This window comes from Coturnix japonica, chromosome W (assembly GCF_054131305.1).
Source record: "Coturnix japonica strain WE chromosome W, WE-NBRP24, whole genome shotgun sequence".
Taxonomy (NCBI): Eukaryota; Metazoa; Chordata; class Aves; order Galliformes; family Phasianidae; genus Coturnix; species Coturnix japonica.
In genome coordinates, this window is record NC_140701.1 from 28,280,006 (window position 1) to 28,295,811 (window position 15,806).

Sequence of the window (15,806 nt, forward strand, 5' to 3'; positions counted from 1 at the left end):
ATGTTTCACAATCATGAATAACCTGAGCAATAGCATCCATAGTTAAGTCCACCCCTCGGTCTCTGGTCCACTTATATGTTGCATCCCTTCCTTGATGACCTGAAGTCTCGTGGGCCCTCCGAGCTAGGAATAATTCACCCTTGTTCTGCTAGTCCAAGTCTATTTGAGCCACCTCAATTTTGGCAGCCCGATCGACCTGATGGTTATTCTTATGTTCTTCAGTAGCCTTACTTTCAGGCACATGAGCATCTACATGGTGCACCTTTACAACAATGTTCCTTATTCGGGCAGCAGTGTCTTTCCACAGTTCAGCAGCCCAAACAGGTTTACCCTTTCGTTTCCAATTATCATCTTCCCACTGTTGCAACCACCCCCATAAGGCATTTGCCACCATCCATGAATCAATATAAAGATGAAGCATTGGCCACCTCTCCCGTTCAGCCACATCTAAAGACAGCTGAACAGCCTTTACCTCTGCGAATTGACTTGATTCTCCTTTACCTTCAGTGGCCTCTGCAACTTGTCGTGTGGGGCTCCATACAGCAGCTTTCCATCTGCGATGCTTCCCTACAATACGACATGATCCGTTTGTGAATAGGGCAAATTTCTTTTCGTTCTCTGGTAGCTCATTGTATGGTGGAGCCTCTTTAGCACGTGATACCTCTTCTGTAGGTGGTGTTTCAATTTTTTTACTCTCAGGCCAGTCCATGATCACTTCTAGAATTCCAGGATGGCTGAGTTTTCCCATTCGAGCTCGTTGAGTAATTAATGAAATCCACTTACTCCAAGTGGCGTCAGTAGCATGATGGGTGGAGGGAACCTGTCCTTTAAACAAACAGTTTATTACTGGCAAGTGAGGTGCTAGAAGAAGCTGAACCTCTGTCCCAACTACTTCAGAAGCAGCCCAAACCCCCTCATACATGGCTAAGATCTCCTTCTCAGTCGGAGTGTAGCGCTCCTCAGACCCTTTATATGCTCGACTCCAAAATCCTAGGGGTCGGCCTCTGGTCTCTCCTGAGGCTCTTTTCCACAAACTCCAGGTGGGACCTTTCTCTCCAGCAGCAGTGTAGACGATGTTCTTCACATCCTGTCCCATCCGTACTGGCCCCAAGGCCACGGCACGGGCTATTTCTTGTTTTATCTGCTCAAAAGCCTGCTGCTGCTCAGGACCCCATGAGACATTATTCTTCTTCCGTGTTACCTGATAGAGAGGGCTCACTATGTGACTGTAGTTTGGGACATGCATTCTCCAAAAGCCCACTACTCCCAGAAAAGATTGGGTCTCTGTTTTATTTGTGGGCGGAGACATAGCAGTGATTTTGTCAGTCACATCTGCTGGGATGTGACGACGTCTATCTTGCCATTTTATACCTAAGAACTGGATTTCCTGGGCAGGCCCCTTCACCTTGCTGCGCTTAATGGCAAAACTAGCTTGCAAAAGAATTTGGATTATTTGTTTCCCTTTCTTGAAAACCTCTGCTGCTGTATGGCCCCACACTACAATATCATTGATATATTGCAAGTGCTCAGGAGCATTATCCTGTTCCAAAACAGCTTGGATCTATCCATGGTAAATTGTTGGGCTGTGCTTCCACCCTTGAGGTAAACGGTTCCAGGTGTACTGAATACCTCTCCAGGTAAAAGCAAACTGTGGCCTACATTTTGCAGCCAATGGGATGGAAAAGAAGGCATTAGCAATGTCAATGGTGGCATACCACCTAGCTTCTTTTGACTCCAATTCATACTGGAGTTCTAGCATGTCTGGTACAGCAGCACTTAATGGAGGTGTGACTTCATTCAGGCCACGGTAATCTACCGTCAGCATCCATTCCCCACTGGTTTTACGCACTGGCCATATGGGGCTGTTAAAAGGCGAGTGAGTTTTGCTAATCACTCCCTGATTCTCTAATTGGCGAATTAGCTTGTGAATGGGGAGCAATGAGTCCCTATTCGTGCGGTACTGCCGTCTGTGAACCCCTTTGGTGGCAATTGGTACCTCTTGGTCTTTTACCTGGAGCAACCCCACAGCAGAAGGATCATCTGACAGACCAGGTAAAGTTGACAGCTGCTTAACACCATTTGTGTTAACAGCAGCTATCCCAAAGGCCCATCGATACCCCTTGGGATCCTTAAAATATCCCATCCTAAGGTAATCGATTCCCAGTATACATGGAGCCTCTGGACCAGTCACAATAGCGTTTCTCTGCCAGTTTTTACCAGTGAGGCTTATTTCGGCCTCCAACATAGTCAATTCTTGGGAATCCCCAGTCACTCCATGTATATATATTGGTTGTGTCCCTTGGTGACTTGAGGGCATTAAGGTGCATTGTGCACCAGTGTCCACCAAGGCTTTATATTTCTGTGGTCAAGATGTGCCAGGCCACTTAATCCACACAGTCCAGTATACTCTATTGTCCCTTTCCCCCCCCTGGCTGGGGGCAGGGCCCCTCTATTGTTTACCTCGGTGGCTTGCAGCAACTGGAACTTTCCCCCTTTTGGAAGAGTTCACCTTGGTGGTTGTTTTGCATTGTAATTCTTTCACTCGTGCCTGAAGTGCAGAAGTGGATGAGTTATACCACTTCTTTATATCCTCCCCATGATTACTCAAGAAATACAACAAAGCATAACGTATGGTCTTATCGTTGTCATTTGCTTGAATACGAGGTGTCTTATCCTTGTCATTTGCTTGAATACGAGGACGTCTCTTTTTTATGGTTGAGATTTTCGATGATATGGGTTGAGAGGAACTCATGTTATTTAGCTTTCTCAATAGGCGATCGTGGAAATCCTTGTCTCCGTCATCTGGTACCACCGTGGATTCATCTACATCAGGCACATTAGCCAATTTGTCAATAATATCACTTTGTGTTCCCTCCACTTTGTCTAACCTTTCCACTATTTTTTTCCCTATTTGGACAATGGCTGAAGTATAAAGCTTAACTTCTGTAGAGCTTATAAATAATTCAAGTTCCTGAAGTCTGCTAATTAGCTCATTCACAGGGGGTTTCCTTTCCCCTTTGCCATATACTAATGCAAGTGCACTGGCATGCTTTTCTGGAGCTGCCTTTGTAAAGTCACGCCACATCTGTCGTGGAACGCGGACTGTTTCAGGATCATGTAATTGGTTTGGATCGTTACGATTGAAGTTGGGGCTGTATAGCATTTCCACCAGAGCACTTTCTCTCAAAAATTGGATACCTTTCTCAATATCAGTCCATTTCTTTTTCTCAGGCTCCAAGTCCCGTTTAAAGGGGAATCTATCTCTTACCGCTATCAACATCCACTTCCAGAGGGTGTAGGACTGATTTTGGCATGTGCCAATACCTCTGTCCACCCGTGAGTCCCTGGAAATGCTACCCAGTTGGCGAGCTTCACTGCCATCAAGCCACGCACAGTTGGCACCATTGTCCCAGCAGCGAAGTAACCAAGTGACCATATGTTCTTTTGGCTGACGTGTGAAATCCTTTCTTAGATCTCGAATTTCACTCAGTTTAAAAGATCGATCAATAATGGTCGTAATACTTTGCTCGCCTTTTGCTCTATCTAGAGTCTCAGGTGTTGATGGTGGCAATTATGTTGATGAGGCTGCCCCATCTTGAAGTTTGGACTCGAGGAATTCTCGTAAAGAAAATCTAACTTTTGGCTCCTCTTCTTCTTCTGACTCTGATTCTTGTATTATTTCCTCCAGATAACACCTTCTTTTTCCTCTCTCCTTACTTCCTCTGCTCCTCTGACTTCTTCTGCTCCTCTAACATCTTCTTATGCTCCTCTAACATCCTCTGCTCCTCCAGCTTCCTCTGGTCTTCTGACTCCCCCTGCTCTCCTGAGTCCCCCTGACCTCCTGAGTCCCCCTGACCTCCTGAGTCCTGCTCTACTAACTCCCTCCGCTCTTCTAACTCCTTCTTCATTTTCTCTAACTGAGTTGAAACTTGTTTTGTTTTTCGCCCTCTAACAGGGGCAACCAACATTGTATCTGGTGCCCCCGGTGTTTGGTTAAGTTGGATTACATATGGTTCAGACTTGAGGGTGTTCCCCTTGGACTGGAGGGTGCATAGCTTGGATCAGAGGCGATCGCGCTCGAACTCCAGGGTGTCGAACTCAGCCCTGAGGGCGTTGTACTTGGACTGAATTGTGTCGAACCTGGACTGGAGCGCGTCGTGTTTTAACTGGAGAGTGTTGCACTCAAATTCGATGACATCGTACATGGTCTGGAGATTGTTACGATCGAACTTGGTGGCATCGAACTGAACCTTGAGGTCGTTGTACATGGACCGGAGGATGTCTCGCTCAGATCGGAGGGTGTTACACTCGGACTGGAGGATGTTGTGCTCAGACTGGAGGGCGTCATGCTCGGACCGAAGGACATTGTGCTCTGACTGGAGAGTGTCATGCTCGGACCGGAGAGTGTTGTGCTCGGACTGGAGGGTGCTGTGCTCGGACTGGAGAATGTCATGATCGGACCGGAGGGTGCTGTGCTCGGACTGGAGAATGTCGTGCTCGGACCGGAGGGTGCTGTGCTCGGACTGGAGATTGTCATGCTCGGACCGGAGGGCGCTGTGCTCGGACTGGAGAGTGTTGAGTTTGGATTGCAGGGAGCTTTTCTCATTTCAGAGAGCCTCTCCCTCATACCAAAAGGTGTCTCTTTGATATAGGAGATCTTTTCTCTCAGCTTCAAAAGCTTTTTCTCTCTCCACCTTCTCAGCCCAAAGTTTTTCTGCCTCAGCTCTAAGACTCTCTTTCTCATATCAGATTGAGTCTCGTTGGTACAGGAGATCTTTTCTCTCAGCTTCAAAAGCTTTTTCTCTCTCTACCTTCTCAGCCCAAAGTTTTTCTGCCTCAGCTCTAAGACACTCTTTATCATACCAGATTGAGTCTCGTTGGTACAGCAGATCTTTTCTCTCAGCTTCAAAAGCTTCCCTCTTAGGAATGGTATTGAATAAGGCCCGATAAGCATTAGCTAGGCCCAAAATCATTTGTGCCTCCTGAGATCTGCCTGAGCCACAACATTCCTGCCTCAAATATGCGATCAAACTCTCGGGATTCTTCAAGTGTTCAGGAGTAAAGCTCCATGACACTGAAGACGTCTGTCCTTTGAGAATCTCTCCAAAACCTATCCACACTCCCTGCCACTCAGTATTCTCTGGTTCTAGGGAAGACTTCCTCCGGATGTTATAAATCCAGATACTGAGTGAGATTATTACAATAATCAACAGTAAGATCAGGGAGATTAAGAGTGTGGCCCACTGATCATTCAAAAACTGCATAAACGATGCATAGAAAGAAGGAGGAGCATGCTCAAAAATCACCATTTCTGTATAATTAGTTGCATTAGTTGCTCCCTCTGGAGCTGTACGCAGATACGAAGTGAGCATTGCTAACCATGCTTTCAATCCATTATACATTTTTATAGCTCCATAGGAAAAAATGGCTAGCTTAAACATGATCCAATACGTTTGGAGCGTCTCAAAAAAGGAACCAATGGCACGCAGTCCCTTGTAAAACAAGTTTACTAGAGAAAATATTTTTTTTCTTTTTTTTTTTTTTTTCTTCAATAGAGAGAAAAAAAAGTAAAAGAAAATAAAGCTCAGCAGTGTTTATAAAATATACCAGAGTATTGGCAGTCCGCCTGGACTTTCAAGGTCAATCTCGCAGGTGCAGAATCGCAAACCTAAGATAGCTCCTTAACAGGAAAAAAAACTTGTAGCTCTGTTAAAAGCTAAAAGAGCAACAGAAGAAAACACAGAAAAACAGCAACTCAAATTGCCCGCATTCTCCACCAAAATCTGTCACGGTTTGAACGAAAAATCCACCTGCGTCCGTGACAGGGGCCCTAGGCCTAAAGGAAAAAAAGTTAATTAGGAAAAGAAAACAGCGGCAATGATCTAAGGAGGCACACTTATTTACTAAATACTATATCGAAATACAGGATAACACAATATAATACAATATAATTGAAAATTGAGCTAACGAATCAAGCAAAATCGGAGAGCGAATGAGTCCCGTAACCGAGAGGCCTACTGTGAAATCTAGGCGAGACGGCTGAAGGCTCCCACACACTCCCCTGAACGCCAGAACTCGAAAGACGTCAGTCTATTCTGCGACCAAGTTAATATAGAGTCCAGGTCCCGTGACCTATCGTGTTGTTCTCTGGGAGATGTAGTCTTCTTCTATAAGTTGCAGATTCAGTAAAATTATTCATGCTTTATATGATGTTATGATGTGGAATACTGATACCAAAATTACAAAATTATTAAACCATGCCATTTTTGAAAAAAAAAGAGTCAGGTTAAGTGGACAGACTTGCAAAAGGAACTCCCCGAGTTATTAGCGTATGGGTATGCTAAAGGGTTATTTCAGAATCCACATTTAGTGCATGATCTTGCTGAGTGGCGTAAATTTGGAGATGTAATTTTTCAGGGAATGATAGATGGGGAGAAGATGGCTAAAAAATGCGGGAAGTGGTGGCGTGTGGTTTATAATGATTTGCTGCAATATCAGGCAGAAAAGGAAGCGGCAGAGCAAGCTAGTGCTGTGCAGGGGAGGAATAAGAATTATAATGAATGGTCAGATTGCCCGGTGCCCCCTGCTTTGTCCACCGTAAAGTTGCCGCTGGCCGCCGAGCCTGCATTGCCAGTGGCTGCGGAGCCGAGTGCCCCGTCTCTGCCTCCCGGCACGTCTGTATCAGACGAGCCGCCTGCATCGACCATGGCGCTACAGCCAGCCCCATCGACCCCCGTTTGCAATGAGTCGCTCCCTGGGGCACAGAGTGACCTGGCAGAGGCCGTCGCCCGGGAGCGGGGGGGGGGCCTGGGCTGCGCTGGCACAGGCTTGTTTAGAGGCGGGAGACGGTGAGGCGTTGGAAGCGGTGCCACCGATGGTGCTGCCGGTGGGGTATTTGCCTAATTCTGCAGGCGGGACACAGGCTACTATCAGTGCTTTAGATTGGAAGTTGTCACAATTGCGGTCTACGGTCAGTCAGTTTGGAGTAAAAAGTGAGCCAGTGAGACAGATACTGGATTATATCTGGAGTACTCAGGTTTTGTTGCCATCTGATTGTCGGGCTATAGCTAGGTTGATTTTTTCACAGCACCAACAACTGCTATTTAATGCTTATTGGGAAGAGATGTGCCAACAGAGCGTTGCGATAGTTAGGCAGCTCGGAGATCCCTTGTATAATGTAACCGTTGAAGAACTTTTAGGGGTGGGTCCTTTCATCCGGACGGAGGCCAAGGCTTTATTAGGACCAGCTAAATGTAGGGAGTCAATGTATCTGGCCAGGCAGGCTATGGATAAGATCAAGGTGCCAGGTGGGCTGCCGTCTTATATGGGAATCCAGCAGGGAAGAAATGAGGATTTTGGAGCGTTTATAGATAAGGTAGCCGGAGCCATAGAGAAGGCTGGAGTACCAGAGTACATGAGGGAAATAATGCTAAAACATTATGCACTTCAGAATTGTAATGCTACAAGCTCGTGGCATTCTAAGTACTTTGAGGAGTAACTGGACAATAGAGGAGGCGTTAGACAGATTATCGAGTGTGCCCACAGGAGCTCAGGCTTTCATAGTTGAGGCTACTAGAGAGCTAGGGGCAGGATTAAAGGCACAGGCTGAGGCTTCTCAGAATCAAGTGTTAGCAGCTCTTGCACCCTTAAAAGCGTCTGCGGTAACCAATTCAGGCCCAAGCACCTCTTTTAAATGTTTCCGGTGCGGCGTTAAGGGACATTTGTGACGGAATTGCCAAGCCGCCGGTGTATGGTGCCAGAACTGCCGCTCGGACAACCACAACACCGTCACCTGCCGTCTCTGGTCGAGAAACCTCCAGCCCAGCGCACGAAAGAACAGCGGCCGCGCTCCAACACAACCAGCCGTTCCCAGCCAGCGGCCGCCTGCCGCCCTCCCCACGTCGCTTGCTGCGTTGTCGGTCTCTACGGCCCCCCCGCCCTTCGGTCCGCCTACGTCATTCGTTGCGACCCCGCCCTCAGCTTCGCCCATGTCGTTCTCTGCGCCTCGCCATGCCGCCCCCCCCTCGTCGTGCGCGGCTGCGTCTCTGCAGCCTGTGTGTAACGTGGTTAAAGACGCGGATGGACCAAAACCAGGGGATCGTTGTGACCCCAGTCCTGTAGATCCAGAAAGCGAATCAGACGCATTTCTTCCTGATGATACTTTGAAGGGAGCAGGAATGACAAATTTCCCTACAGCGTACTGTGATGTCTTAGAGCCGTGCAGAAAAGAAACAATATTAAGGGGTGATGCTGACACGTTGCAAACTTTTCCTGTGTTGTTTCAGCCGAATCAGGCCCCCCGTTGGGAATCCCTGCCTTGTGAGGCAGTGAAGGAGCTAAAGGAGTCAGTGAGAACATACGGAGTTCAGTTAGCCTTTACATACAATCTTTTGGTTGTAAACAGTGACAGTTACGCTACGACCCCTCATGACTGGAAAATTGTGTTAAGAATGATCCTCTCTGCTACGCAGTACACAGTGTTTATGACTGAATACCAGCTACATAATTTGACTGATACCTCTTTGCCTCAAACTGGGACAAATCCATGTGGCACAGCACCTCTTCAACTGTGTCAGACAGATGTCACTCACGTTCCTGAATTTGGCCGTCTAAAATATGCACATGTAACAATAGATACTCATTCTTCTTATGTATTTGCCACAGCACATACAGGTGAACGCAGTCATGACACCCATAAACACTAGTTATCTGCTTATGCTGCTATGGGAATTCCACATACTACAAAAGCAGATAATGGGCCTGTGTATACCTCTAAGGCCACTCGAACTTTCCTCCAAGAAGGGGGTGTTAAACATACTACAGCCATTGCTCATTCTCCCACTGGACAAGCTATCACTGAGCACATTTATCAAACATTGAAATCCATTCTTATTATTAAACAAAAAAGGGGGAATATGGGAGACACACTACAAGAAATATTATGCAAGGTTTTGCTTCTTTTGCTTGTGCTGAATTTTTTGAAAATATTATGTAAGGTTTTGCTTGTTTTGTTTGTGCTGAATTTTTTGAATCGTGTTCATAGAGATACAGCTTATGTGGATCGTCATTTTGAGGCTTCCCCAGTGCTGAAGGAACAGCCTATGGTTAATTTTTGGAATATGGCCACAGGACTTTGGGACTGTCCCCTACCACTGACAACTTGGGGTCGTGAATATGCTCGTATTTCCACAGGGACTGGCCCTACGTGGGTTCCATCATGATATGTTTGGTCTCATCTGAAGGCAGAAAATAGCATCCAGCCTTTATAGTAATTGTAATTGTGTGTTTCTTACTTAGTAGTATTGCTTTGTAACTTGCTGTGTTATAGATAATATTAGTAATAGTTTGACATAGTGTGTGATTTTCTGTTTTACCAATGAAGTCTCAAGAATTAGAGTTTAAGGCATTAGCTAGGATGTTGTGTGTTTCTTCTATTTTAGTAATAGATCAGATGCGTATTAAACAGGATTTGATGTAATCAGTGCTAGAATCTACAGGAATAGCTCTTTTAATGTTTTAGTACTGTTTGGTTATGATGTTATTAGCCTATTAATTAGCTTTTCTTAATTTGCAAAGACAAAACCCGGAAAGGAATCCCAGTCAAAGAGATGACCCTGTATCATAGAATAGATACCTCTCTTACATCCAACTAATTGGGATTTTTTAAATATAGCCATGCATCATTTTAGACAAAAGTGCAGGCTAATAGAACTAAATTTGATAGTTTATTTTGTTTTCCAAGCAGGTGTTCCACTTGGGCTCTATATCACGCACTGTCCATGCGGATGTGGTGTACAACTGGAAGAAATCCTTCAGACCCTGAATGCAGGAGAGAATCTGTGATGGGTGAGAGAGGAAATGTGCACCTTGAAGCAGGGAACGCCCTGCTGGCACTGCCTGTCACATCCACCACCAACATAGCCTGCTGTTTCTCAAGGGCAGAGCTCTGGGCAATGTTTTGGGCAGTAATTAGGTGGTTTTTTTCAGCAGCCCTGTATGTAGGACTGATAGTCCCTAGGTTCCTGTGGTCCTGGCTTAAGGACATCCTGATGTTGGGGGCAGGGGTAGATTTATTAAGCCGATGGCTGGCAGGGATAGAGATATCTGCCTGGCTCCCTTCCAGACTAATGAACATCACAGGCACTGTGCTCGAACTGGCTCACAAATGCTCTGAATTCCCTAAGTATGACTGGGGTGTCAAATGGAATACTGTGTTGTTAGTCTCTCTAATTGTAGTAGTTTACTATAAATTGCAGAGAGACTTGCAAAGAATAATGCAGAGAGTCTCAGAAAAAGGGCCAGAAGCATCGGGACCCCCAGTATCAGGTAATCTCACCCCTGAACACCAGAGGGACCTTGGGAAATTAATAGAACCTCTGAGTGAGTGTGGGAGATCAGGGGGATCTCAGAACGAATGGCTTATGAAAAAGATAGAGAGTCTCGAGAATGAGATCCAAACCCTAAGGGGAAGGCAACAAGTTAATCCCAGCCGACCACAGGAAGCACCAGCATCAGTGTCAGTCGCCCCAGTGGAAGGCCAGAGATGGGAACGTGTGTCCTCACGTCTGGAACGGATGGAGGAAGTAGAGGAAGATCCTGGTGAGGGACCCTCCCCAAAACCACCAAGGAAGGCAACTCAGAAGACTAACAGACATGGAGAAGATAGTGACGATGAAGGCCAGAGATGGGAACGTGTGCCCTCACGTCTGGAACGGATGGAGGAAGTAGAGGAAGATCCTGGTGAGGGACCCTCCCCAAAACCACCGAGAAAGGCAACTCAGAAGACTAACAGACGCGGAGAAGATAGTGATGATGAGGGAAAAGTCACTGCTTCCTCTACTCGTAAACCTCTGAAAATTACTGAAATCCAAAGTGCAAGAAAGGAGTTTGCCCGACTCCCAGGTGAACGCCTTGTCACTTGGCTGCTCCGGTGTTGGGACAAGGGGGCCTCCTGCATGTCCCTAAGCTGCGATGAGGCTCGTCAATTAGGAAACATTGCTCGAGACTCATCTATTGATAGAGGGATCAGCAGATGTCTCGATGGAGTCGCCAATCTCTGGGAGAGGATTCTATCAGCTGTAAAGGCAACCTGTCTTCTCAAAAGTGATTTGGAGCCTGTACTGGAAAAATGGAGTACAGCTGAGGAAGGTATCCAGTACCTGAGAGAAATGGCTGTGGCAGAAATGCTGTTCGATCCCACGTTTGTCCCTGGGGACCCAGAGGATTACCATGACCCAGAAAAGGTGAGCGGTACTCCGGAAATATGCAAGAAACTCATACGGTCAGCACCAGTGAAGTATTCCAGTATACTATTAACGAACTCTAACAGGTATGATGAGCTGAATAGGAGACCTGAAATTTTTGAGCTCATCCTTTCACTGCAAAATATCGAATACTCACTACTGCCACACCGTACCACCATCGCAGCCATCTGTCAAATGGTGGATAGAATGGACCGAATGGAGAGAAGACAGGACAACATGCAGAAGAGCTGGTCTGCGGCAAGGAACCACAGTGAACCTGTGGCAGTCTCAGCTGTCAGACGCAAACGCACACCTGTCCGAGTGAAGGACCGCAGTGAGCCTATGTCACGTGGTGCCATGTGGAACTACCTGCGTGACCATGGAGAGGATATGAAGAAGTGGCATGACGAACCCAATTTTGTACTGCGAGCACGGGTAAGAAAATTACAAAAGAGGTCAGCCACTACTGAGGTTGCCTCTACCACTTCAGACAACCAATAGAGGGGCCCTGCCCTCAGCCAGGGGGGGGAGAGGGATAATAGAGTGTATTGGACGGTGTGGATTCGGTGGCCTGGCACATCAGAACCACAAAAATATAAAGCACTGGTGGATACCGGTGCACAGTGCACTCTGATACCCTCAGGTTTCGAAGGGACAGAACGGATACATATACATGGGGTGACTGGGGGTTCGCAGGAACTATCTGTGTTGGAGGCCGAGATAAGCCTCACTGGTAGAGACTGGCAGAAACATCATATAGTGACTGGCCAGGGGGCTCCTTGCATACTTGGAATAGATTACCTAAGAAGGGGACATTTCAAGGACCCCAAAGGATACAGATGGGCTTTTGGAATAGCTGCTATAGAAACAGACAACATTAAGCAGCTGTCTGATTTGCCTGGCCTATCAGGGGACCCGTCTGCTGTGGGGTTACTGCGGGTGGAAGAACAACGGGTACCAATTGCCACGAGAACAGTACACAGACGACAGTACCGTACTAATAGGGATTCCTTGCTCCCTATCCATAAGCTCATTCAACAACTAGAAAGTCAGGGAGTAATTAGTAAGACCCATTCACCCTTCAATAGCCCCATATGGCCAGTGCGCAAAGCCAGTGGAGAATGGAGGCTAACAGTGGACTATCGTGGCCTTAATGAGGTCACACCCCCATTGAGTGCTGCAGTGCCAGACATGTTGGAACTCCAGTATGAACTGGAATCGAAAGAGGCAAAATGGTATGCCACCATTGATATTGCCAATGCATTCTTCTCTGTCCCTTTGGCCACAGAGTGTAGGCCACAGTTCGCTTTTACTTGGAGGGGTGTTCAGTACACTTGGAATCGTTTGCCCCAGGGGTGGAAACACAGCCCGACCATCTGCCATGGGCTGATCCAAGCCACGTTGGAACAGGGCGGTGCTCCAGAGCACCTGCCGTATATAGATGATATCGTTGTGTGGGGTGATACAGCGACGGAGGTTTTTAAAAAAGGAGAACGGATAATCCAAATCCTCCTGTCTGCTAGTTTCGCTATTAAGCGAGACAAAGTGAAGGGCCCTGCCCAAGAAATCCAGTTTCTAGGGGTGAAATGGCAAGATGGGCGTCGCCACATCCCAACTGATGTGATCAACAAAATTACTGCAATGTCTGCGCCCAATGACAAAAAAGAGACACAGTCCTTCCTGGGTGTGGTAGGCTTCTGGAGGATGCACATCCCAAATTATAGCCTCATTGTGAGCCCCCTCTATCAGGTGACCCGAAAGAAGAATAGCTTCGCGTGGGGCCCTGAACAGCAGCAGGCCTTTGAGCAAATCAAGCAAGAGATAGCCCGTGCTGTGGCCCTGGGGCCGGTACGGATGGGACAGAATGTGAAGAACATCCTTTACACGGCTGCTGGGGAGAAAGGTCCCACTTGGAGCTTGTGGCAGAGAACCTCAGATGAGACCCGAGGCCGACCCCTAGGATTCTGGAGTAGAGCATACAGGGGGTTGGAAGAGGGCTACACTCCAACTGAGAAGGAGATCCTAGCCGCATATGAAGGGGTCCGGGCTGCCTCTGAGGTAATTGGCACCGAAACACAGCTTCTCCTGGCACCTCGACTTCCAGTGCTGAATTGGATGTTTAAAGGGCAGGTTCCCTCCACTCACCATGCCACAGATGCCACATGGAGTAAGTGGGTTGCACTAATCACACAGCGGGCCCGGATGGGGAACCTCAGCCGTCCAGGGATCCTAGAAGTGATCATGGACTGGCCCGAAGGTAAAAAGTTTGAAGCACCACCAGCAGAATAGGTGTCACGCACCAAAGAGGCTCCCCCTTACAATGAACTTCCGGAAAACGAAAAGAAGTTCGCCCTGTTCACTGATGGATCGTGCCGCATTGTTGGGAAACATCGCAGATGGAAGGCTGCAGTGTGGAGCCCCACACGCCAAGTTGCAGAGGCCACGGAAGGAAGAGGAGAATCGAGTCAATTTGCGGAGGTAAAGGCTGTCCAGCTGGCCCTAGACATTGCTGAGCGGGAGAAATGGCCAGTGCTTTACCTCTATACTGACTCATGGATGGTGGCCAATGCCTTATGGGGGTGGTTGCAGCAATGGGAGCAAAACAACTGGCAGCGGAAAGGTAAACCTATTTGGGCCGCTGAACTATGGAAGAACATTGCTGCCCGAATAAAGAACATGGTCCTAAAGGTGCGTCACATAGATGCCCACGTGCCCAAGAGTCGAGCAACAGAGGAGCAACAAAATAACCACCAGGTAGATCGAGCTGCCAGAATTGAGGTGGCTGAGATAGACCTGGATTGGCAGAATAAGGGAGAGTTATTCCTAGCTCGGTGGGCCCATGAGACCTCAGGCCATCAAGGCAGAGATGGAACACATAAGTGGGCTAGAGACTGAGGGGTGGACATAAATATGGACGCTATTGCACAGATCAACCATGATTGTGACACCTGTGCCATGATCAAACAGGCCAAGAGGATGAGACCTCTCTGGGGGGAAGGACGATGGGAAAAGTATAAATATGGGGAGGCATGGCAGATTGATTATATCACCCTGCCAAAGACTCGTAATGGTAAGCATTATGTACTCACCATGGTGGAGATAACCACCGGGTAGCTTGAGACATATGCGGTGCCCCATGCCACTGCCAGAAACACCATATTAGGCCTAGAGACACAAATCCTGTGGCGACATGGCACCCCAGAGAGGATCAAATCAGACAATGGGACTCATTTCAAAAATTCACTGGTGAGCACTTGGGCCAAAGAACATGGCATCGAGTGGATCTATCACATCCCCTATCACGCACCAGCCGCTGGTAAGATCGAGTGCCACAACGGTTTGCTGAAAACCACGCTGAAAGTGATGGGTGGTGGGACATTTAAGAACTGGGAGAAACATCTAGCAGAATCCACCTGGCTGGTAAACACCCGAGGATCAGCCAACCGAGACGGCCCTACACAGTCCAACTCCCTGCGTACCGTGGAGGGAGACAAGGTTCCTGTGGTGCATGTAAAGAATATGCTGGGAAAAGCGGTTTGGGTCCTTCCAGCCTCTGGAAAGGGGAGGCCCCTCCGTGGAACTGTCTTTGCACAGGGACCTGGGTGCACCTGGTGGGTGATGCAGAAGGATGGGGATGTTCAGTGTGTGCCACAGGGAAACCTGATGCTGGGGGAGTGCAGCCTGTGATTCCATGTGTGTATATATATATATATATCTGTATGTACATATGTAATGCATGTTAACTACTGTTCTGTTTATATGTTGATAAAAGTTAGGCATGATGTGATGATGTGTAATAAGGGGTGGAATGTTATGGTTTTGCAATTTGGTTGGTGTTGGTATTCCACATCAGAACACCATGCCTCATAATGGAAGTAAAGGGGACAAGTTTTTTTTCTGTGGGCTGCCTTAATGGGCATGTGGGGTGGGGCACCAGAAGGGAAGTGAGGAAGGGGACGGGGTTGCTGGCCGGCTCCCTGCGAGGAGACAACGTGGTCAGAGCTTCCTGCCTTCCACAGCTCCATCGGTGAGATTGGGGACTTGGTATTCTCTTTGTTGAAACTCTCTTGTTGTTGTTTAGCGTTATTAGGTTATTAAACTGCCATTCGTTCTCAGATCACCTTTTTTCTCCTTCATTTTTTGTTAGACCTAATCGCAATCTCCCTTCCCTTCCCCGTCTCCCTAAACGCACGTGGCCGGGCCGGGCCGCGCCGCACTGCCGCTAGAGAAAAGGGGGGGGGGCTTTTGTTCCTGCTGCCCCGGGTTTGTGCCCACTGTCCCGGAGTGAGCTCTAGAGAGAACTCCGTGACAGGTTGCAGTACAAACATGTTTGTTCTTTTTAGTAGGTTTAGCAATAATGTTGTTATGTTGTATTTGACTTGTTTTTTCTTTCATTTTTAGAATATTGTCAATCGAGGCCTTGATTGAGTTATAATAGTTATGTTATTAATATAAGTAGTGTTGTTATTCTATAGGCAGTATCTTGAAATTGTTGTAATACAAGAAGAGTTTTATGGAGCCGCAGCCATGGATCGAGATAAGGAGTTCACAGAGCAGCAGCTA